This window comes from Panthera pardus, unplaced genomic scaffold, assembly GCF_024362965.1.
Source record: "Panthera pardus isolate Hobbes unplaced genomic scaffold, ASM2436296v1 HiC_scaffold_11, whole genome shotgun sequence".
NCBI classification, from domain to species: Eukaryota; Metazoa; Chordata; class Mammalia; order Carnivora; family Felidae; genus Panthera; species Panthera pardus.
Window position 1 is genome coordinate 25859988 of NW_026526666.1, and position 24984 is coordinate 25884971.

Below are 24984 nucleotides of genomic sequence, written 5' to 3' on the forward strand. Positions count from 1 at the left end.
AAAATTTTAGTGCTCTTTAGCCAACAAAGTAATAACCCTCGTAAGGCCACCAGTCAAAAAATGGGACTGCAGGGTAGACTGAAATCCTCTCTCCAAAACTAATGACAGAAACCCCTTTAGAAGACAGGCTACCTTGGAAGCAGTGTGTGGATAAAATGTTCCAGGCACAGAGAAGCTTGTCTGGCAATCTGGCAGCTGCATCCTGGACAAGTATCTTGCTTTCACTGGGGGTAATCAATGACTGACCCCACCGCCTATTTGCTGAAAGGCAACCACACACCATCCAAGAATCCTGTGATCCACAGGCTACATCCCCACTGGGACCTGCTAGGGGGCGGCCTCGCAGCACCTAAGATGTTGACAATAGCTCAGCCTGGGGAACACGAAATCATCTGAGTCATCTGAGACCTTCAAACTGTGGCAAATTCCGAAGGCCTTTCTACCTAAATGCCCGAGGTCTTTCCTCAGTGGCCACATACCCTGCAATGCTGCCAGGTGCTGCCCTCTCCAGTTTATTGTTCTTCTATCCACTGCACTGAAGTCAGCTCCATAGTGAACTCTCACTTCTCAGAAGAGCTTAAGGGTAGGCCGACTTCAATTATAATATGTATATGTTTAAAATCATTTTGTTATGTTCCCTGTTGGTTAAAATTCAGCAGTCTTGCTCTATTAAACAGATCTGGTTTCTCCAACTTTTTGAACAAATAGGTTATATATTTATGCTGAAACTACCATGTGCTGGTCACCATGTGGGACACTCGATAGGAGTTGTCTCATCCATCCTCATATCAACATTATAAAGTGCTGAAGCGTTAAAAAGTGAAGTCATGGGATCAGGGTCACAGGCTAGTAAGTGGTTAAGGTACAAAAAAAGAAAGAAAATGCCAGTCTCTGGCACCCAAGTCTACGTTCTTTTCACAGTATCGTGTTGCCTCTTGTGGTCACAGAGAAGTGGCTCAAAAAATGTTGAATAAAGACCAAATATTGTCAAGTAAAGCTCTCATCGGACCTGTTTTAATAAATGACTAAGAACCATTTATAGTAATTACAAACACATGGTTGCCATTTAAGTGGCTTGGTAAATACTAGAAAATGATTCACTGCCTTAAACAGACTCAGTGTGACCTCCATAAACTGATTTACACCCTCGGTGCTACCTTTTACCCGAAGTGGTATAGAAGGTAAATTTCAACCCAGACCATGCTCACATGATCTCAAGGTCTATATTGCTTAAGTAGTAATTGTGTCTTTCATGGGGGTATTACTTTGCACTTGTTAGTGTATTATTTCTCAGGAAATGAAATCTCTGGTCAGTTTATGTATGTGGTCTGATTTCCCAAATTTCTGAGAGCATGCACCACTATATATTTTTTTTTCCTTTAGGACCTCTGTTCACCCTTTCCTCACTCACTACTGCACCAGGACTACGTGGAGCCCTGAGCAAACTAGATGCCCTCAATATGCTGTCAACTAAATGTAAGTCTTGTTTTGGAGTTAGCATATTACAAAAGCAAACAAGACAGTATAATTTAACGTAAGAATGTACCACTGTGGTTTGGGATATTGAGAGTGGGGGTTATGCATATGTGGGGAAAGAGGGTCTATAGAAACTCTCTATACATTCTGCTCAATGTTTTCTGTGAAACTAAAACTTCTCTAAAAAATAGATTTATATATATAGAGAGAGTCTGATATATATACATATATATGCATATACACACATATACACACCTTATATATATATATCTTGTTATAATATATATACCTTTTATACATATACCTTATATATATATAACGTGTGTATGTGTGTATATATACATAAATATACATATATACATATATATGTATGTACTTTACTATAGATATATCAACTATCTATCTTACTATAATACATGGACATACAGAGAAACCAAGAAAGTCCGTACCTATCTCATTTACATTTAATTTCTGAGCAGAGCATTTCCAACTCATTGTTCCTCACCCATGCTAGATGGAGGTAGTCTTAGCCCCTCCTTGGAGGAACCAGTTTATGCATTGTAAGATAATCCTATGTGGACTGGACATTAGGAGGAGCAGCCACTTTCTAGAAGGCTGGCATTAACTCTTTCCATTTTTGAATGTGCTTAAACCACCCAACCAAGGTGGCTGGTCTATAGAGTTTAACAGTTCAAAGACGGTCATGAAAGGTGGAGTGAGTAGGGAGTTAAGGGTCAGGCTCTACAAAATACAGACAAGCATGCACAGTCTAGTGTATGTAAATGCTTCAATTTATATTTTATAACATGAGGGAATATATACTCATAGCTGTTCATACGTGCATTAAGAAAACTCCAAGTGATTAGAAAGAAACTAGTAAGAGGACTTAAACGGTTTGGAGGGGTTGGGAGTGGCAGATAGATAAAGGATGGAAAAATGATCTTCACGTTCAGGTTTTTGAGCCAGTGAGTGCAATTTTAATCATTTAAAAATCTATATGAATCCAACACACAACATGGTCCAAGGTCTGGATTCAATCTATCTGGAGTCCAATCCCCACTTAAAAATAGTGTGACCTTGGACAATTATTTAACTTCACCAAGTCACCATTTCATCTATAAAATGAAGGTAATATACCTAATTTATAGAGCTACTTTGAAGGCTTGATTACATAATCCCTGTATCATGTGTATCACCTAGGAACTTCTCAATAAATGTTACCTATTAACATTTTATCATTGTTATTGATATTAGTATTTAAGAAACTTACTGAATATTACAGAGTCCAGGAAAATTGAAAATTGATGAAAGAACTTTCTTTTAGACTCAAGTTATTGATATATCCTTCCAGGAATCCTCCTCTATTGAGGAAATAATTGAGTGTTTTCCTTGTAATCTCCAGAATCTGACCAGTGGGACAGATACACTCTCTGAAAAAGCCATAAGGGGCGCCTGGGTGGCTCAGTTGGTTAAGCGTCCGACTTCGGCTCAGGTCACGATCTCACGATCCGTGAGTTTGAGCCCCACGTCGGACTCTGTGCTGACTGCTCAGAGCCTGGAGCTTGTTTCAGATTCTGTGTCTCCCTCTCTCTCTGAGCCTCCCCCGTTCATGCTCTGTCTCTCTCTGTCTCAAAAATAAATAAACATTAGAAAACAAATTTAAAAAAAAAAAAGGAAAAAGCCATAGTATTACACATTCTAGTAACGATATTAATAATACCAATTTCTTCAGAATAATTTATAAAATTTCCAAAATTTCATTTTACATCTGTGAAAAAATATCTACTTCGTTGTCTTCTCCTTAAGAGATATTACGGCAAAAAATAACAAAAGAAACAAAACATGGTTTTTGAGAGGTGAAGGAAACCTATCAGGTTTTGCCAAGAGAGAACTGAGGCAATAGAAAAATATCTCTCTGAACGTTAGATTAATAGGGCTCTTTATCTGAGATAAAATGTTTGTTTATGCGAACAACTAACCAATCAAACAAACAGAAACACAATACAGTAGAGAATAAGCAAAATTGGCTAACTCTGTGAAATTCTGTAAGGATATTGAACATAGCATATTAGATCAAGTGCTCAAATGAACTATTCGTAGTTAGAAGTTTCTTCATTACTTTTTTTAAAACTCCATGTGGTATTCTTCTTTTACTTAATAACATGTATTATGTACTTAAATGTCCCCAAATTAGTCATATTTTGTGAAAAGGTAAATTCACAATCATGTCACTTCGACATGGAGATGTCCAGTTATAAGTGACTAAGGCAACCAAACCTGCTGGCCAGTGCTAGCTGCCATCCTTTTGCCTTTTCTCACCTGGTCAAGTCAGACCGAGGTGAGTCAAATGTGTCAGGAAACTATTTTAAATCTTCCTAACAGATGCCTGCAATGCCATTTCCTCTCAACACACTTTAAATAAATGGCATCGACCCTAACCTACAATCTGATGTACGGTAGCACACACACAAGAAGGAAAGAAACGGATGATCGGGTTGCCCAAATATTACCAGATAAATGATTCAATTTTGCATAATAGATTATGTTCCAGAAAACCTTTCAGGTGTGATACTGTTTATCTCACCTGAAGAATCACCCCAAATAAATAAAGGTATGTACATACACGTAAGTAAATGAATAATATCACCGAATGAGTCAAAACAATGGTGGTTACGCCTAGACTTTATTTTACTAAATATCACGAATAAATTTTCAATCCATGCAATGATAAACTTGTAGCCACTGTCTTATTAAAAACATCTGAGCCACAAGAGGTCAGCCCATAGAACTGTTAGGAAAATTTTCAACAGCTCTCAGTTCCCTGGAGGCACACTTTGAGAACAAGCTTAGGCTGGCTTTTCTGGCTGTTTTCCAATTCGTTTATAAGATTAGTCTTATTATTTGATGACAATTTTTTCTAACCACCTGATTGGCATTCTAATAATCTTTTCTTGGAACAATCAAGTTTTATAATTTTTTTAATATAAAATGATTTAATTCCAGAGGTTCTGATCAAATTATACAGAATTCTAATTAACTAGTAATCAAATTGTACAGTAGGCAATGTTTAAGTTACAGTATGGAATATTAGTAATACTTTGTAGTAAGAGCCCCTCTCTAGGGACTTAGCAAGCCTTGTTGGGCTTGCTCAAAGTTCTCACAACAGGATCCAAAGTTACTGAAAAGAAATGAAAGCACCAGTCTGGGTAAAGGATGTAGCAAATGAGGCCAAAGATAAATATTATTTGCTTTGATGTAGGCAGGAATTTTTTAGGAAAAAAAATATGAAGCTAAGAAATAAGACTATTTACTCCTGGGCTTGTCCTCACCTCCTTCCTAACCCAAAACACCAAAAAGTAAAACACTTTGTTTGCAAGCAGGAGTTAAAATTATTTGGGGTCATGTCTCTATAGGTCGCATTCAGTTCAGGTCAACTGAATGCACTGAATACCATGTATTTGCAAGGCACTGATAAATAAATAAATAAATAAATAAATAAATAAATAAATAAAGTAAGTGACCCTTCGACATTGATTCATTAAGAAATTGTCCAAGGGCATACTTTCCAGTCTTCTCTCTTCTCTGGCCCCCTCTTAGGCTCTATTTCATTAAGACCTTGCTGTGACACAGCTACCATCACCCATACCTCACTGTCCAGATTTATGTTATCTCTAGGCTTAAAATGAAGGTTAAACTTTTTAAAGGGTCGATGGAAATTTATGAGGAAATATCTAGTTTCTCAGGAAAAATGTTGTAAATTACAACAGGAAAAATGTTGTAATTCATCGAAATCTGTACAAATCAAATGAAGTCATTACAAATGACCCTGATCTTCCTCAAATGCTGCCATATTAACAGCAACTAGCACATAAATTTTGATAAATCCAATCTCACAGCTCATCTTTCACCAAAACTGCGACCAATTAAAACCAGTCTGTGTTCTTACAATAATGGTCAGAACTAGACCTAATTTAGGCACCTGAGCACTCTTTATAGAGTATGAAGACATTTGCCTTCCTACACTGATGGAACTCAACACTCCAGTGCCTCAACTTCACTCTCTGGGCTTAAGGAGGGTTTCCACAGTCTCCTGAGGGAACTTTTAAACTCCAAACACCTTTCCAAAGTCTGCCCAAATCTGACCTCACTTAGGAGACCACATTGTGAATGACAGCTATACCCCTTAGTGGGAGTTCAACTCTGGTTATCAAAGAGGGGGGAAAATGCCATATTTCTCTTCTTCCAAAGAGTAAATAAATAAAACACCAAATGATCCCTTAACCTTATGCTCACGGTAGAAAACACGGGAAAAAAATAAAACCTCAAACTCAGAGACCCATAGCTGTAAACCTTCTTCCAACTCTCATCGGTGAGGTGAAGAACTCAGAAATGAGCAGCACTTCACAAGAGCATATTGATTTTCAATAAAGCCATTTACACCTTTTTGCTTGGACTACAAGTAGCATGCTGTTTTCCCAAAGTCTCTGCCACTGAATTAAAAAGTGTGGACAATGTCCTCACTGGCTATACAAAGTTGTCTTTGGAAATACTCTGGATGAGAAGAATGTTCCAACCTTGACCAGAGACGAAAAGGGATACAAACCGGGGAAAATGACTTTTGATATTTTTCCCTGACTGGGTTAATTACTTGGAAAAGAAAAAAGAATACCCAGTCCTCCAGAACAAAAAGGCATTTGTTTGAAATATAGCATAGCTCATATTGGCTTTGCACCAGCGAGCCTTCCAACAGACAGAACACAGGAAATTAAGAAGAGACTGCCTTGGGAAAATATTTTACATCCTAGGTGAATGGTGATATTTCTTATTGCAGTCCTCCAGAGTAACACCTCAGTGTCCATTGAAAAATGAGAGATTTTTTTATGAAGAAATTAAACTGAAGACAGAGCTAATATGATTCCCTGTGTTGCTGGCTTACCTTCTGTCTTACTGTGGTTTTGATGCCACAAGCCATTGACCCTCCAATATAAAAAAATAATAATAATAATGACTAGAAGGAGGAAAATATTACAATACAAAGATAGAAAGAAAAAAGAAGAAACACAATACTGATCTGCTGATGGTTGTCCACTAAGATCCACTATGTTCCTCCCTTTATGTGGGACAGTTGGAGGAACTGAGAAGAAGAGGGGCCAGGAGTATCATAAACCAATCACGGCACACTCATCGCCCTTAATAGTGACTGGTTTAGAAACCAAAGCTAGTCCATCAGTGGATAGACGAATAAATAAAACACAATGTATCCATACTCCAGGATGCCATTCAGCAACAAACAGAACTGAAATACCAATACGTGCTACAACATGGGTGAAACTTGAAAACATGCTAAGTGAAAGAAGTAGTGTCTGATTCCACTTCTATGAAACCTCCAGAAAAAGCAAATCTATAGGGACAGAGGGTAGATTAGTGGTTACCCAGGGTTGAGAGGAATGCAAGAGATGAGGTATAATGTTTAAATGATGGGGAGTTTCTTTGGGGGGTAATGAAAATGTTCTAAAAGTGATTGTGGTAGCAGAGACACAACTATGTGAATGTACTAAACCATTGAATTGTACACTTCAGATGAGCGAATTATATGGTGTGGGAATCGTATTTCAATAAAGCTGTTAAAAAGAAAAAAAGGCCAAAGCCAACAGTCCCATGAAATCCCTGGCCACATTCACTCACTAATTCAATCAATAAATATTTATTAGATGGCTTCTAAGTCATGTACTGTTCTAGACAAAGAAGATACCACAGGTAATAGCACTTATAAAATCTCTACCCTTATGGAGACTACGAACAATAAGCAAACAAAGGAAAAGCTAAGTAAAAGGTATAGCTAGTTAGATGATAGTAAGTGAATTAGACAGAAATGAAGCTGCAAAGTTGGGTTGTGATTTTAGAGTGAATGGTCAGGGAAGGACTGAAGGAGATGATTTCTTTTTTTTTTTTTTTTTAATGTTTGTTTATTTTTGAGAGAGAGAGAGAAAGAGAAAGTGCAAGTTGGAGAGGGACAGAGAGAAGGGGGACAGAGGATCTGTACTGACAGGAGCGAACACAATGTGGGGCTCAAACTCAAGAACTGCGAGATCATGACCTGAGGCGAAGTTGGACTCTTGACCAACTGAGCTACCCAGGTGCCCCAGGAGGTGATTTCTGAATAAAGCTTGGAGGGAATTATTGGTTCAGACATGGGCATGTGACCCAATTTGGTCCAATCCACCCAAAAGGAAAGAAAAAGTCTTTTGTTAAGTGGCTGGGTAAGAGGTTCTCTCTCTCTCTCTCTCTCTCTCTCTCTCTCACACACACACACACACACACACACACACACACACACACACACAGAGTCAGATGTGAAAGACGAAGCATGTAGCACCAGTACTGCATGTTACAACCACAAGGAGTTCCTGCCCCAGTGTGAAGCCAGCCCAGGACAACAGAACAGAGATGCAGAGAGAATCTGGGCTTTTATCAGGTCATGGATTAATAACATTGAAATCCCCCACCTTTCCCCTTCCAGGTGTATGACCTAATCAATTTTCTCATTGTTTAGACCACATGCCACGTACACACATATTTTCCCCAGGAGAGATATCGAGATTCCATTTTAAGAGATTTTTCACTGCTTTCTCAGGCTCCCAGTGGGAAAATTACCATGGGGCTGACCACCAGCAATGGTGCCTACATGAACTCTCTGCCTCTGTAGGCTGCAGCTTCTACAGGAGATGAGCATGGTCACAGGGAGGAAACCGTATACAGAGTTTGCATGACCATGACTCCTCTCTCTTTCATTACTTAAACCAAACATTATTCAGTGTCTCCTCTTGCAAAGCACTGTGCTATATGCCAAGAATACAATAGCGTCCACCTTTAGGGAGTGTCAGGTCCAGAAGGAGTGACAGACAAACAAGTAAGCAAATAATGAAGTAAAATAACTACTAACTCATAAACAGCTTGAAGACAAGAAACTGGGAGGTGAGAAACAGAATAATAAGGAAAACTACTCTGCAGGACATAATTAGAAAAGACCGCTCTAAAGAGGTGACATTAGCAGCTCTGTTAGGGTCCCCACTCCAGTAGACTTACCCTAGATCTTTGTGAGCAAAGATAAACATCACTCAAGTGGGGACAGAGAGAAAGGGAGACAGGGAGGGAGTGAGGGAGGAAGACAAAGGGATAGAGAGAGATGCAGTGTTTCAGTAATCTATCTTCAAGTTCTCTTTAAGAAAATACAAAAGAGAATCAAATTGTCCCTTTCAGAATGTTTTCAGTTCTAGTCTTGCTGAAGAGACAAATCTCTGACTGCAAAAGCAGGGCCAATTTCTTATAAGGCCCCTTGCCAAATATTGGGGGCCAGAAAGGGGTAACACTAGTGTGGGAGGTTGGGCGTTAAGACAGGAGAGAGGATGGAGATTATGTGGTTCACCGAAAGATATGAAAATTCAAATAATGTTTAAAAATACTCTGTGGGCCAAATAAAATATGCCTGTGACCAAACTGCCTAAGGAGACTGTTTTGACTCCTTTCCTAAGAGTTCAGTTCAACACCTGAGAAGATTTTATATCTTTTGGAAACATTTAAAATATTAAAAATTACCATTTTCAAAAGTGAAGGTCAAAGATGCAGAGCTATACCAATGAAAATCTTGTGAGAATAAGTCAGAAGAATGAAATCTTTGTCAGAAGTTGTAAAGACAAAAGAAAGTCATAACAATAATAATTCAGTTTGCCTTTATTAAAAATAGTACCTTAACAGTGAAGGATGGGCTAGGACAGCAGAGACCAGGAGGACCAGGTATCATAATTGAGACAGGGGGCCCCACAGTGGTGGTGATGGTGATAGTGCCAATGGCCTCCATATTTTCTCCCCTGCTGCTCAGCATTGAGGAGATGTAGGCTGAGAACATTCCAGCATGCACTGAGAGGGCAGAACTGCCTCTCATGAGCTCCATGCCTGTTTTAGATTTTTACTGTGTTATTAATATCAGCATTCTTTTTTACCATTTTGGTGAAAATTTTTGGAGTTTTAAGCACAAGAGAAGAATGACACAGGAGGATGGGGTGCAAGACAGGAAATATTTGATAGTAGATATATTTCACACAATGCACCCTTGCAATCTCTAGAGTAACCAATAAAAGACTAAGAAAGGAATGTATTAATATTACTATCAAGTGAGTAGAGAGAGAAAAGGAATAATAAACATAATAAATCCGAAAGAAGGAAGAAAACAACAAAAACAAAAACAAACAAAACAAAGGAAGATAAGACAAGAAAAAAATATATAGAAGAGGAAGACAAAAAAATTTTGCATGATTGATTTAAATTTAGTATATTAGAAATTACATCATATGTTAAGGGACTAAATGTTCCAATTGAAGAACAAAAGTGATCAGACTACACTTTTTTTTTTTCAAGTATATGCTATTTATAACAGATATATAAAATGTAATTAACCAAATTAATGAAATAAAGGAGAAAATCATAAGATTACTTGATAGATACAGAGAAAATATTTGATAAAATTCAACATCCATTCACAATTATTTTTATAAGTTTTTAGACAAAAAATGAACTATTGGGACCTCATTGAAATAAAAACCTTCTGCACAATCAGCAAAACCAAAAGGCAACCGACGGAATGGGAGAAGATATTTGCAAATGACACATCAGATAAAGGGTTAGTATCCAAAATCTATGAAAAACTTATCAAACTCAACACCCAAAAAACAAAGAATCCAGTGAAGAAATGGGCAAAGGACATGAATAGAAACTTCTCCAAAGAAGACACCCAGATGGCTAACAGACACATTGAAAAATTCTCATCATCACTCATCACCAGGGAAATACAAATCGAAACCACAATGAGATACCACCTCACACCTGTCAGAATGGCTAACATTAACAACTCAGGCAACAACAGGTGTTGGCGAGGATGCAGAGAAAGAGGCTCTCTTTTGCACTGCTGGTGGGAATGCAAACTGGTGCAGCCACTCTAGAAAACACTATGGAGGTTCCTCAAAAAATTAAAAATAGAACTACCCTATGACCCAGAAATTGCACTACTAGGTATTTATCCAAGGGATATAGGTATGCTGTTTTGAAGGGGCACATGCACCCCTATGTTTATAGCAGCACTATCAACAATAGCTAAAGTATGGAAAGAGCCCAAATGTCCATCGATGGATGAATGGATAAAGAAGGTGTGGTATATATATACAATGGAGTATTAGTCAGCAATCACAAAGAATGAAATCTTGCCATGTGCAACTACGTGGATGGCACTAGAGGGTATTATGCTAAGCAAAATTAGTCAGAGAAAGACAAATATCATATGACTTCACTCATATGAGGACTTTAAGACTCAAAACAGATGAACACAAGGGAAGGAAAGCAAAAATAATATAAAAACAGGAAGGGGGACAAAACATAAGAGACTCTTAAATATGGAGAACAAGCAGAGGGTTGCTGGAGGGGTTGTGGGTGGGGGGAAGGGCTAAGTGGGTAAGGGGAATTAAGAAATTTACTCCTGAGATCATTGTTGCACTATACTAATTAACTTGGATGTAAATTTTAAAAAATTAATTAATTTAAAAGTTTTTAGATAAACTAAGAAGGGAACTTCCTTAATCTTATAAAATTTCACAGTGAACAAATACTAAGCATGATACTTAAATATTAAATGTTGAAAAATTTCTCCCTGATATTAGGAATAAGATATGAAAACCTCTAACATTATTTCTATTCTAATTGATTGGAGGCCTATACAGTCCATTAAGGCAAAAAACAGAAATAAAATATACCAGGATTGGAAAAAAAATAAAATTCTCAGTGTCTTGCAGACGCTATTATTTTTTGTGTTTTAAAAAAATGCAAGTAAATTATTAGAATTAATAAATGGATGTATCAGGTTTTCTGGATAAGGTTTAATATTTTAAAATCAATTTTATTTATATATGTTAGTCACAAACAGTTTGAAAAGGCATATTAAAATATGACTTATCATACTATAAAAATTTGATAAATATAAGTAAATCTAACAAAAGATCTGTAAGACTACTACACAGAAAATTATAAAACATAACTTAGAAAATTTTAAGAAAACCTAAACAAATGGAACCACTTACCATGTTGATGAACTAATGAACCTAACATTGTGATGATAATTCTCCTCAAATTGATGTATGGATTCAATGCAAATTCAATAAAATTACCAAAAGATATATTTTGTGGAAATTGACAGAGAATTTCAACTTTTACATGAATGGGCCAAGCGCAATGGACCAAGACCAGCAAAGACAATCAGAGAAAGAGAAGAAAAGTTAGGAGTACCTGTTCTCCCAGATAACAAGACTTATTCTTTAGGCTCCATTATGACAGTGTGGTAGTGGGGCAAAAATAGAAAAACAGACTATGGAACAGAATAAAGAGCCCAGGAATATAACCACATATATAGGGACACCTAATTTACAACCAAGTTTGGCACCACAATCACAGTAGGATAAGGATATTCTTTTTAAGAAATGACACTGGGTCAACTAAATATCCACTAAAAAAAAAAAAAACAAAAAAACAAAAAACCTTAACCCTCACTATGTACCATACACAAAAAAATTAATTCTAGATTTATCAGAGATGAAAATATGAAAGGCAAATTAATAAACCTTCCAGAAGGAAAAAGTAAAGAATATCTCCATGACCTGCAGGTAGATAAAAATACTCCTTTAGCAGGATACAAAAGGCATTAACCATAAGAAATGTTAATAAATTTCACATGAAAATTAAGAACTCTTTATCAAATACACCATCACAAATGTAAATAGGTAAGTAACAAATAGAAGATTTTGCAACACGTGTAACCAGAAAAGCTTCATATCCACAGTAGTCAAAGAGATTCTATTATTCAATTTTTTTTTTAATGAGACAATGCTAAGAAGCTTAACTCCTATGTTTTCTTTGGGAGATCTATTGTTTTGGGTCTTATATTCAAATCTTTAAACAATTTTGAGTTGATTTTTGTACATGGTATAAGATAGTGGTCCAGTTTCATACTTTTGCATGTGAGTGTCCAGTTTTCCCAACACCACTTATTGAAAAGACTATCCTTTTCCCATTGTATATTCTTGGCCCCTTGGTCATAAATTAATTGACCGTACACATGTGGGTTTACTTCTGGGTTCTCTATTCTGTTCGATTGATCTAAGTGTCTATTTTTATGTCAGTACCATACTGTTTTGATGACTAAAATTTTGTAATATACTTTGAAATCCGGAAACAGGATGCCTCTAGCTTTGTTCATTCTCAAGATTGCTTTGGCTATGTGGGGTCTTCTGTGGTTCCACAAAGATTTTAGAATTGCTTATTCTATCTCTGTGAAAAATGCCATTGGAATTTTAATAGGGATTGTGTCGAATCTGTGGATTGTTTTAAGTAGTATGGACATTTTAACAATATTAATTATTCCAATCCATAAGCATACATTATCTTTCCATTTATTCATGTCTTCTTCAATTTCGTTCATCAATGTCTTACAGTTTTCACTATACAGGTTTTTCACTTCTTGGTTAAATTTATTCCTAGGTATTTTATTCTTTTTGACGCAATTGTAAATGAGTTTACTTAATTTCTCTTTTTGATAGTTTGTTATTAGTGTATGGAAATGCAACTGATTTTTATATACTGATTTTGTATCCTTCAACTGTACTGCATTTGTTTATTCTTATACTTTTTTGGGTGGAGTCCTTCAGGTTTTCTATATTTAATATTGTGCCATCTGCAAATAGAGTCAACTTTACTTCTTCCTTCCCAACTTGGATTCTCTATTGTCTAATAGCTCTGGTTAGCATTTTCATTTCTATGTTAAATAAAAGTGTCAAGAGTTGACAACTTTATCTTGTTCCTGATCTTAGAAGAAAAGCTTTCAATTTTTCACCACTGAGTATGACCTTAGCTGTGGGCTTGTCATATATGGCCTTTATTATGTTGAAGTATGATCTCTTTAAACCCACTCCGTTGAGAGGTTTTATCAGGATGAGAATTTTTATCATGAAAGGGTGTTGAATTTTGTCCAATGCTTTTTCTTCATGTATTGAGATGATCATATGATTTTTGTGCCTCATTTTACTAATGTTTATTAGAGCAACTGATTTGTGGATATTGGACCATCTTTCCAGCCCTGGAATAAATTCCACGTATCATAATGCGTGATGCTTTTAATGTATTGTTGAGTTCAGTTTGCTAATATTTTGTTGAGGATTCTGCATCCACGTTCATCAGGGATATTTCCCTGTTTTTTTGTTTTGTTTTGTTTTTGGTTTTTTTGTCTTTTGTTTTTCATTTTTTGTTTTTTTGTTCGTTTTGTTTTGTTTTTGTAGTGCCCTTGTCTGGTTTTGATATTAAGGTACTGCTGGCCTTATAAATTGAGTTTGGGAGTGTTCCCTCCTCTCTATTTTTCAAGAGTTTGAGAAGTATTGCAATTAACTCTTCTTTAAATGTTTTATAAGATTAACCAGTGAAGCCATCTGGTCTTGGACTTTGTCGGAACAGTTTGGATTACTCATTTAATCTCCTTCCAAGTAGTAGGTTTGTTCAGATTTTGTATTTATTCGTAATTCAGTCTTGGTAGGTTGTGTTTCTAGGAATCTATCCATTTACTACAGGCTGCCCAGTTTGTTGGTGTATAACTACTCGTGGTAGTCTCTCACAATCCTTTGTATTTCTGTTGTACCGGTTGCCATGTCATCTCTCATTTCTGATTTTATTTTAGTTATTTCATCAGTTATTTCTAGAAGTTGTCAGTTATTCTATAAAACACATTTGCCCTATAGCTTCCCTGTCTAGGAACCACTTGGGCAGCAGTCTTGGTAATTTATTCAAGAGTACAAGCCTGTTTGCCAGATCATTTCACGTGAAAGTCCCTGAACAAGAAATTTAAATGTATCATCACAATGACAGAGAACTTTTCAGAAATGCCCTCAGGTACATGCACAGCTATATGGACAGAGATGTTATGTGAGATTCGGTCAAGCATTACATGCAAATATGCTTCGACAAGTGAGGCCCACTGCATTAAATGTAAGAATTTGTTAATTAAAATAACCTGGAAATTTATTAATAGAAATAGAACAAGAACCATTTCTCAAATAACATTCAACTTATAGTTAGCAAATCAATATGCTATAGCACAGCATGATTTAGAACAATTAAATTTACAGTACTCTGCTAAACACAAATGAAAGGTTCTCATTACTCATCCCTGTTTGCCCTAGGCCCCAGGGCAAACATCTCTGCTAATAACTGGGCACTGACTCAGAAAAAGAGAAAGGAAACAGGAGCCTTCAGGCGGTACTAAAACATAGCTGAGACTGTTCCAAGGACAAGCAATCAAGCCCCAGGTCCACCAACAGCTTCACATAAAGGTTAGAGAACCATCCTGACTCCTTAGGTTACTATTTTACATCTCTTTTCTCTAGGTCTCTTCTTGATAAATCTGCTGCTTTCTTTTACCCACAGACTATTCCAGAGTATCTTTGGTATCCAAAGATTTGGTGACCAAAGGGAATTTAAAGATTCATAGACATCTAAGTAATTCATCTGAATATATTTAATTGAAGTAAATCAATTAAAAATGGTATCACTTTCACAAAAACAAATCTACCATCTACATAATCCATGGCATTCGTTGTGTGCTTGCTGCATTGATTTAAAAATAACAGCACTGATAACAATGAAACAGTATCAATTTGCAGATTACTGTGCAAGTTAAGTACCTGGCTTTTGGTTTTATCTATCTTGAGATAGATAACATAATTGTTCAGTTTGTCAGTTTACCCCACTGTGAAAGACATTATTTTGTTTATCTTCTATGCCCCTCATAGAAAAGGCCATTTTTTGACCAAAATCTTTAACTATGGAGGAAAATAACACATTTATCAAAGGGTATTGACCCATCCATGGCATACACAGCTGTGAATGCTAAAAGAACCAGGCTGTGAGAACAGTCTGTGACATCCATATGTGACATCTGTTTCTCGTACTGATTGCCAAGGTCGATTCCCTTATTCTGGCCAACTAGGTAGGTGCTCCTTTCCTCTCATACAATTCCTGGAGCTAGAAGTTAGAACCAGGAAGACTTTCCCAAAAGAGCAGGAGTGCCTCTCTGATAAATATTTGAGAGTAGCTGCATTTTCCTTCTCTAGGAGAAGAAAATCAATACTATATAACCACTGTGTGTTACAAATACATACTGATATCTCACACTAAAACAAATTAAAATAAAAAGTATAAAGGGGTCAAAGAGCTTTCTTCCATTTTTACTAAAAAATAAATTTAGAATCACTCTAAATCACTCCATTCAACACTCTTATCCTTTCCACCGTCCAACTTATTCTTTGTCTTCTCTCAAAATGGAAAAATTTGTCAAAAAAGAAAAATTAATTACAAAAGTCTCACTCCAAAGCATCCTTCTTGTTCTCAGGGACTGATTTTCCAGGCTGATTGACCCAGTGTCTAGGACACCAAGGCAGAGACTCAACAAACACTATTTGGTAAGTTAGCTGACTCCCCATCCCTCCACAAGAAGCAGTGATGAGGCAGGACAGTGCTGGTTAAATGAGAGAAGGGAAGAGTATTTGCTAAATGGAGATTCAAACAATGACACTAGCAAAAGTCCCAGCACTACACAGTAATGAAAGCTATTTCTAGATCTGAGAGAAGAGTCAACTGGCCAAGTCAAGAGTGTTAAGTACAATAAAAATAGCAACCACTATTCATTGAATATTTAACTCTGTGCCATTTATATATACTATGTCACTTAGTACGTTGGCAGGTACTAATACTAATACTCACTAATACTCACTTTGCCAGTAAGAAAATTGTATTAGTTATCTACTAGCGCATAACAAATTATTCCCAAAACATAGCAAACTTAAAAACAGCAAATGTATTATTTCATACAGTTTTTGAGGGTCATAAATCTAGTTGGAAGCTGGCTATCACCAAATTGATGCACAAAGTGTAAAGGCTGTACTAGAGAAATCAAGATTTACACCCAGAGGTCGTTACTCTATTTGGAGCCCTAAGTCCTTAGAACCACTAAGCTATTATGGAGCCAATCTGGAGGACAACATGCAGACTTAGCAGACCCCCTTCTTATTTGAAAGCCACCCCATATTGGCTCCAACCTGAGAGTTTCCGCTCCATTTGACTCCAGCATGGCTGACGTCTTATCAGCACCCGGCATACTTTAGTGCAGGACCCTCAGCCTGTTCGCTTATTCTTCCTTCCCCCCCACAGTGAGATATTAGAAGTTCTGTCCAAAACAAAGTCTTCGTCCAAAAACAAAGACTTGGGATCAGGCATAGGACACAACTCAGAGGTTGTAGTAATTTGACAGGTTTAAATTGTAAAACAGAATGCAGTTTTAAGTTCTCTTGCAATTCCCCTCCTCGAAAATAAATTCACATGCTCACTTCAGCTAAACACACAGGGAAGAAATAAGTTTCCAGTGACTTTTTAAAAGATTGCTAGCCATATTTCTTTAACAGACATTCATTTCCTGGATTAGACACTAAGGAACTTACGTTATCACTCTATTTTATTTATTCTGTGCATCTGTGGATTATAGAGTAGATCATGTTAAGTATCATGCTTTGAAAGGACCCTTCAGAGAAAGAACTAAATGAATTTTCCCATCTATTCTTAATATTCCCCCTACTGAATGCAGACAGCAACAGGAAAATTCAAAGCTATTATTTTTAATGTCAAATGCCTTACTAGTCCAATAAAAGGGGGAAAGATATTAAACTTTTTATACAACAAGAACCAGATAGCACATATCTTCAAGAAACACATCTTAATCAAATTGAACATAGGAAATTAAAAAGAGGGTGGGTGACTGACGGTATCCATCCTCATTTAATTAAAAAAAAAAAAAGAGCACTGGCAATTCTTGTGAACAAGAGAGCCTGTATTCTTTGCCTGTGTTCCTTTCAGAGGAATAGTGTGGATTAATGTGGGTTCAGAAGGTTCTGAAAAACCTGAGAAATTGCTGTACTCATTGTCCTCAGATGAAAAAGAAATATCCCTTGTTTTAGACAAGCCCGTGTTATGTTAGGAAGCAATACCAGTGAGTGGGAGATATGGACTCCAGACTCACCTCTGTAGCCTTGACCAAGGGGATTGAAATGCCTTTCCGCTGACCTTACAGAGTGGCCGTCAACTTCAGATGAGATACCTCATTTAAGGCCTGTTGAGAAACAAAAGCCCTATGTAAGTACAAGGTGGAAAAAGGAGTGGTGTGCTTGTTAAAGTTATCTATGTAAAATACTCCAAAATCGGGCTTAAAACTAATTGAGTCACCTATCATACCAGGAGAAAAATGATAATAGCAATGTATGGAGTACTCACTGTCAACAAGGCACTGTGTGTTAGTCTATTTATTCCTCCCAACAAACCCGAAAACTACGTTCTGTCCCACTCCACAGATGAGCCAACAGGTTCCAAAAGTTAAGCAACTTCCCCCAAGATCATGCAGCTCTGGATCATGCAGCAGGGCCAGGATCTGAGTCTGAATGCATGGTGTTAGCTTGCAGGCACTCTGCTCCCTGGAGCTAAGAATTACCCTGCTCATCTTCAGGACTTGGAGGACAAAAGGAGCCTCACTGTGTGAGCACACACACAGACACACACCACACCCTCACATACATGCAGAGATTTCACATTACGTTCTGCAAGTCAGAAACACTCCTCAACATGAACTGTGGTTTAAATACATTATTATAAAGCTGAGCCAGGTTTGGAAATATACAGAGACATACATCCAGTTCTCACTTCACACCGGAGCATCAGCAGAGAAGAATTAAAATAAAAATGTTACTGGTTTGACATATGTCTTAGCTTATTTGGGCTGCTATAACAAAAATATCATAAACTAGGGGCTTATAAACAACAGACATTTATTTCTTTTTTTTAATTTCTTTTAATTTTTTTTTTTTAATTTATTTTTGAGACAGAGAGAGACAGAGCATGAGTAGGGAAGGGGCAGAGAGAGAGGGAGACACAGAATCGGAAGCAGGCTCCACGCTGTGAGCTGTCAGCACAGAGCCTGACACAGGGTTCGAACTCACAGACTGTGAGATCATGACCTGAGCTGAAGTCGGACACTTAACTGACTGAGCCACCCAGGCGCCCCTTAAATATTTTTTACTGTTTATTTATTTTTGAAAGAAAAAGAGAGAGTGCGAGTGGGGGAGGGGTAGAGACAGGGGAAGACACAGATTCTGAAGCAGGCTCCAGGCTCTGAGCTGTCAGCACAGAGCCCAATGCAAGGCTCAAACTCACAAACTGGGAGATCATGACCTGAGCTCAAGTTGGGCGCTTAAGACTGAGCCACCCAGGCACCCCGAGATTTACATCTCACATGTCTGGAGGCCAGAAAGTCAAGACACCAGCAGATCCAATATCTGGTGGGAAGCCACTTCCTGGTTCATAGATTGCCATCTTCTCACTGTGACCTCACATGGCTTAAGGGTGAAGAAGTTCTGCAAACTCTTATAAGGATGGGTCTTGCCTAGAGATCAGCTTCAGCCTGGTCCCACTGGGAGTTCTGGCCCACTCACCACACCACAGAGTTTGGGGGCCCTCTGGGACAAGGGGTTGACCAGTCACCCTGGTTTGCCTTAGACTGCGGGGTTTCCAGGCACATGGGACAGTCAGCATTAAAACTAAGACAGTCCTGGGCAAACCAGGATTTTAGTCGCTTGTGAGACACTCGGTATTGGCCCCAACCTGGAGATGAGGGAGAGACTTCCAGGTGAGGCAGACACATCCCTTCTCCTGAGGAGGGAACATTGTAAGCATTAGAGGCCCATTCTGAAAAGTGGGGGATGGGCTCACCAGCCTCAAGGGGGACCTCGACAGGGCACCTCAGCAGTCGCCTAGACCCCTCAACCGGCACGGTCTCTTTCAATTCCACATCCTGGCTGTTGTATGTGTATATTTGTCCACTATGTTTACAGATCAAAAGCCACAGCCAAGCTCTTCATTAAAACTAAAAGATTAAATTATCATCAGCAATTCAACCCTTGATTTGTTTTCTCCTTCCCTTTTGTAGAAGACAAAAAGAAATGACAGACTATAAAGAGTGAAAGTTAAATCGGATGTTTTGCAATATTTCCGAGTTTCTAGGTAACCTAAACTCTCTAGACAAAAATCTCAAACAGCATTTGTCAGCCCCACAAGCTAGTGGGAGATGCAGGCTGTGGGGTCGGTGCAAATGCACTCCTCCTTGGTTGCTTCATCTCTCAGAGCCGCAGTTTCTTCTTCTGAAAATGAGGCACAAATCCTAGCCTCACAGAAGAGTTCAGAGGATTCAACACAAAGTGAAATAAATGTGCCACGAGCAGTGGCTTTTACTGATCAATGCTGAACAGAATCTGAAAGCTTGATTTCTAAATCAGTGTTGAAAGTGCGATGAGAGACTTTCACTAATTAAAATCTAGGTGGTGGCCAAAACAGAGTTCTCCATCTGCAGAAAATGCAGAGCTTCACATTCATCCTGGAGTGCTCTTGAATGGCCACTCAAAAAGATTTATATCTTGGACTTTTATCAAGTGATTCTAAAATATTAACTACAGTTATTACTTTAGAGAAAGTCAAAGGCCATTGAAAAATTTTTAAACCTAAAGTGAACACTGACTCATGTGAGTTTATTATCAGCCTGTGTTCGTATGTGTGGTGGGGGGTGTGTTTCAATGAAGCCACGGTAGCAGGTTTACTGGGGAGCAGGAACGAGGGAGCTAACGTGATTCCAGCTGCATTTCAACCAGGCTCTTTAGACTGGGAGCACGGTTCAGTAACTGCACTTACACGTAAATGGGTTTATCCTTGTAATTCAAGTAATTGCTTTAGTATTTTCAGTACCAACCGTGTATGAAAGCTCTATATGAAAGCTGGAGAAAATTCCCAGGGGAAGGAAAGTATCTATAGATCGGCCTATGCAACTGTATACCATTCCCACTTTCCTTCACCTCATAAGGGAAAATAACAGATATGCTAAATAATACCCATTTCATGGTTTGTCAGAATAAAATGAGATCGTTATGTCAAAACCTTTGGTAAACTGTAGAGGCTCTTATCAATGAAGGTGTGACTATCCTAAGTATAATGCAATTCAGAGTACTATTACACGCACACACACACACACACACACATGCTCGCAAGTGCACACACACACACACACGAGTTATAGACAAATGTGCAAACCGTAGGAGTAGGAGGGGGAGGCTGGTTCTTCTCAGCTTTTTGACAGGAAGGCAAATCTCCTCCCCTAAAATAAAGCAGTTTGAGATGAAACTGCAAAGATTTGGCAAACGTAAATACCCACTGGTTAACTAGAAGTGAATTATAAACAATACCTACTCAGGGTTATAAGCATTAATGGGGTTAAGTAGAATTTCACACTTGAGGAATTTCATATGCTCAATCTTGACCCAGCTTCAGAAAATATGTGGCTTTACTGTAAAATGCCCTAGAGACTCAAGAGGCATGCTGTTAGTTTGTGGGCAAGAAGCAGCAGAATTTAAATCAGGATGGAAAATTAAACACATGGCACTCTCCCCTGGCCTTCTGTTTCTCTCTAGGTGGGAAAGAATCTTACATGACTTCTCCTTCCCTCTAACCCTCATGTCTAACAAGTCTCCAGCCTGAGTCAACCTCAGAGTGTGTTTTTCTGACCACTCCTTCCTCTCTACCCCACACCACTGCCTCAGTGGCTCAACACCTGGACATTCTGCTGCCCCCCTTCTTGCCAGACTCAGGTCCTGGAGAATTCTCCAGCCACAGTCTTTCCCAAATGAACTCATGTTTCTGTCTGCCACCAGATCAATGCTCCTAAAAGAGAAGTTCCAGAGGCCCACGAAAGGCTCCAAGAAAATCAGAAGTTCAATGGTCAAGCCAGTTTGGGAAACATCACTTATATCTCCTTCTTGGAGCATCACTTTTGCACATTAAAGGTTCTGATAAGTCCTGCAGCAAGGATACCAGCTTTACTTTATTTAACCCCGATTCTTCCAACTAAGTAATGTAACCAACAACCCCTATGAAATAAGCACTATTATGAGGTTTCTTTTCTTTTTTTTTTTTTTTTTTTGAGGTTTCTATTTTACAGATGATGGGACCAAGGCCATACAAGGTTAGATAACTCACAAAGGTCACACAGTACTGAATGCCAGCGCTAAAGTTCAGACCAGACTGACTCCAAAGCTACACACTTCTGGTATCCTAGAGCACTACAAGTTGAGAAACAATCTCTTGGACGTTTCTGCCATCCCAGGCTTCTGATCAAAGATTTGCACCAAGTCTCCCTACATACAATTTATATTCTTTAACTTAGAGAGCCTTGCTACTCAAAGTGAGGCCCCAGGACCAGCAGCTCATCAGATGCAGCATTATAATACCCCAGCCCCAAACACCAGCTCTACTGAGTCAGAATCCACATTTAACTCAGAATCCCACTTGCAGAGCACCGCCTGAAAAGATTCAAGTCAATAATGTAACCTGTGCTTAGTATTCTTCCACTGGTAATTTCACCTTCCACAAACCATGTTCCCTGGACTCATCAGCCAGGCGATACAATTGGGTGGTGTCAGTCAGCAAACAGTATCCCTCTGACTTGGCCCCCGCCCACTCTTACTTACTCCTCAAAGTCCCCCCAGATAGTTCTGGGATTTCCCTGCAGGCGTCTCACGTGTGTCTTAAAGTCTGCCATCCACTCTTTCCCTCCCTTCTCATTCCGTCGCCATCTTTATTCTCTGCCAACCCCAAGCTCTCAAGCATGCCACCGTCAGCTGCCGGCGACGGTGCGTCTGATGCTGGGCCAAGCTTACCGATGCAGGTGTGCAGGATATGGAGGGACTGCCCTGCAGAAGCCAGCATGAGACCCTCGGCTTCTTGTGGACACAGACCATGAACGTTTCTTCCACACAGCCCAGCGTGGAGCACAGAGCCTTCACACTCAAGACGGAGGAAGAGGCAAGGCAGAGTGGGAAATCCAGCGATTAGGACAGAAGGATTATTCATTTTACAAAATGATTCCTTACAAGGATACCTCAGAAACATATATTTCTAAAAGATTTGATTGACAAGAGTGTTTTGCACACTACTTTGCAGAGAAAGGCCATGACTGTGGCCTGATGTGAGATACAGGCATACGCTCTTTTGGAGGTGTCCCTGTGGGGAGGACATAGACAAAGGGGAGGAAGGAAATCTAAGGGCCTGACTCAAAGACGCATGTGTGACCCCTGGAAGATTCATAACTTAAATGACCCAAATTAAGGAGCTAAGTAACAGATGGCTCCAGGCTGAAGAAGGGGACATAGAGGGAAAAGGCTGGTAGAGGAGAAAGGAAGTGACAGAGGAGCCGATGCCAAGGAAGCTGACCAGTGATGACTTGAAACCCCAGATGAAGAGGCCGCGATGGCATCTGTCCCCTCTCTGTGAAAGCAAGGAAGGTGGCCAGGACAGAGAGTTGTCTGAAGACCTGCAAGGCACCCTACTCCTTACTTCCACAAAGAGGAAGGCAGGTAAAACCTGAGACGATGAAAGGGATGTTCGCTGTGCTCATTCCGGTCCAAAGACAGGACGCTGGACAAAGGCTGGAGTCATCCTGGGCGGCCACTTGGCCTCACCCACCCACCTGAGCAATCACAGGGCCCAGCCAGATTTTGAATACAGTCACCCACTTTTCATCCACCTCCACAACTGCCCGTCTCGGCCAGTTACCTCTCACCCTCTGCAGTTAAAGAGCCTCCTGTCTGGTCCCCTAAATCTTCTCCTGCCCGTCCCCTAATTCATTCTCCACACAGAAGCAGGTCCAGCCCTGAAGAGCAGCACGCTGGTGCCGTCACTGTTGCATGAGACTCCCCAGCGCTCCTGAGATCTTCTAGGCCTGCACAGCACTGGGGCAGAGAGCCGCCGTGATGGGGTGCATCCGACCACCCGGTCCAAACAGCCACTCCTCTCCCGCTCGCCGTCTTCATGCCATTGCCATTCCTTGGACGAGCCAAGCTTTCCCCCACCTCAGAGACCGCGTACGCCAGCCATCCTTTATCCCTGGACCGCTCTTCCTTGCACACAACCTGTCAGGCCACCTGGCCCAGCCCCTCACCCGGGTTCCCCTGAGACCCAGATTAAATGTCACTTCCTTTGTGACATCATAAATCTCTCAGGACTCCCCAAGACCAGAGAGGAGGCCCCTGCTCTGCTGTCTTATATTCCCCCCAGCACCCCAAACTTTCCTGATAACATGTATCATAATTCCATTCAACTAATTACTTATGCACTTAAAATAATTAATTTCTGCAAATGCCAGGGTGGCAGAAACCGTATTTATCTTATTTATGACTGCATCAGCAGTGCATAGTACATATGTTTGGCATTTAGTAGGTACTTAACAAATGTCTGTGGAAAGAAGGAATGGAAGGAGGGAGGGGACAGAGGATGGGAAGAAGACAGAGCTATTTTCTAGACATTTTAGACAATCAGGAATTTGTTGTTTTTCTCATCAAACTCCTCCAAACAGTATTGTCAAACAACTAAAACAGTTAACTAACTTCGTTTGGCATCATCTGTCCATGGAAAATGATAAAAGCAGGCAAGACTTTACCGAAGTCAAGATCAGCAGGTATCTCCAGTTCTACAAGGAAAAATATTGTTCATCTAATTCTTGACTGCCGTCTAAGTTTTAATTAGGGAGAAAAGCAGTGCTGGGCAGTGATGGCCAAAACTGAAGTCTTAACACCAATTTATCCAAACAAAACACACATGGATCACATCTCCATCTGTTCCCATAAATCACCAAAAATATATTCAGAGAACATGTTACAAGTGTGTGCATATACACGCACTAGAACATTTGCCAAGATAAAACAATATTACTATGTCTGTTTAAAACATTTTGCTTTTTTCTTTGCAATGTGAATTCAGTGTTCCAGTGGAAAATACTTCTAAGCAGAAAAGAGACACCTCATCTTTGTCTGACTTACATTTCAGCTCAGCTCTGCTACACTTCCAGAGGCCTTGTCTGAACAACTTGACGGATGGCACCAGGGACGGGAGGAGGGACACAGAACAACAAATAACTCCCACACCTTGTTTTACCCTCCTTTCCTCCAGTCCCCTTAAGAACTGTAATTAGAGGTTTAACCCATGACCCATACTGATTCCCACCTATCTTCCCTCTCTGCCCTGTGGTGAGGTGTAAATGAACAGAGAAATATCAAAAAGCAACATCAGCAGTAGAGAGAGGAGTTTGGTTAAAGAGAGAGAAAAGAGAGGAGATATTCCGTTCACCAGAAACAGAAATCTCGATGAACCAGCTGTTCAAAATTTGCCAAACTGACATGTACCCTCCTTTCGCTGGGGATACATCTTGCTGAATATTCTCTTTCTGGATTTCTTGCCTAAGCTCAATACCATAAATGTATCTTAAAGTCTTTCAGGAGCATTTACTGG

General features: G+C 39.2%; 1 long non-coding RNA gene across 1 annotated transcript in view; it reads right to left on the reverse strand.

Annotated features, from left to right (window-relative positions):
• Nucleotides 1-23631, reverse strand: part of LOC109271888 (uncharacterized) — a 64868-nt gene extending 41237 nt beyond the window's left edge. Inside the window, exons 1-3 of the long non-coding RNA XR_008418523.1 lie at nucleotides 22359-23631; nucleotides 20893-21001; nucleotides 17630-17719 (exon numbers count right to left, since the gene is read on the reverse strand). This is a non-coding gene — a long non-coding RNA (uncharacterized LOC109271888). The remainder of the gene's footprint in view (nucleotides 1-17629; nucleotides 17720-20892; nucleotides 21002-22358) is intronic.
• Between the last annotated feature and the right edge of the window lie 1353 nt (nucleotides 23632-24984).